Source organism: Nannospalax galili, unplaced genomic scaffold (genome assembly GCF_000622305.1).
Source record: "Nannospalax galili isolate Female #2095 unplaced genomic scaffold, S.galili_v1.0 scaffold177, whole genome shotgun sequence".
NCBI lineage: Eukaryota > Metazoa > Chordata > Mammalia > Rodentia > Spalacidae > Nannospalax > Nannospalax galili.
Genome location: NW_008339470.1, coordinates 66,229 through 67,010, shown reverse-complemented (window position 1 = coordinate 67,010; position 782 = coordinate 66,229).

Here is a 782-nt window from a genome sequence, read left to right as displayed (position 1 = left end):
GAGCTGTTAATGGACACTTCTTGTACCAAAGAGCTGAGTAGCCCTGACCCTTCAACTCTGCCACCTACAGCACACATAAAATCTCTGGTGGGTGGCATCCATTCTGTGCCTGTAGCTTTCCTTAGCAGATAATCCAGTCCTGGCATCACCATCATCCTGGGGTCTCCTTGCAACTCCAACTTCACCTTTCCAGTTACACAACAGTCTGTCCAGGCCTGCTTACAGAACCTCCTTGACACACATTGCCTGGCCTGACTGGCCTTTAGGGACCTTGGTACAAGCCTTCATTATCTTTTTTTCTTGCATAGTTCGTGTGTGCAAAGCCAGTACCATGTTGACTATGCTGCCAAATTCTGCTGGAAGCTCAGCATGGAGCCTGGTCTCCTTGACCCAAAGCTTTGGCAGCCTCTGTGTGTTTGGGGACTGCATCTGTAGGAACACTTTCCTTGGGAGTTGTTTCTGAACAAGAAACTTCTTATGTAACATTCACAATTCAGACTCTCCTTCAAAATGAAACCTGTACTTTCTAACAATGGTAGCTTTGATGGACAGAGCTTTGCCCTCGGGATAGTCTTACTATTGTCCCAGTGCAGAGCAGATTTTTCTATAATGGTGCTAATCTCTTTAACAATTATAGCTCCTTTCTCAGCATCACCTTGTCTGCAACCTTAACCTCTCTTCTTTCCCAAAAAAGCAATACATTTTCACTTCTCTTTGCTTCCCTTGTTGCTTTCTCTCAATGTCAACCTGGGTCAGAGCAGTGGACTCTAACCATGGCACAG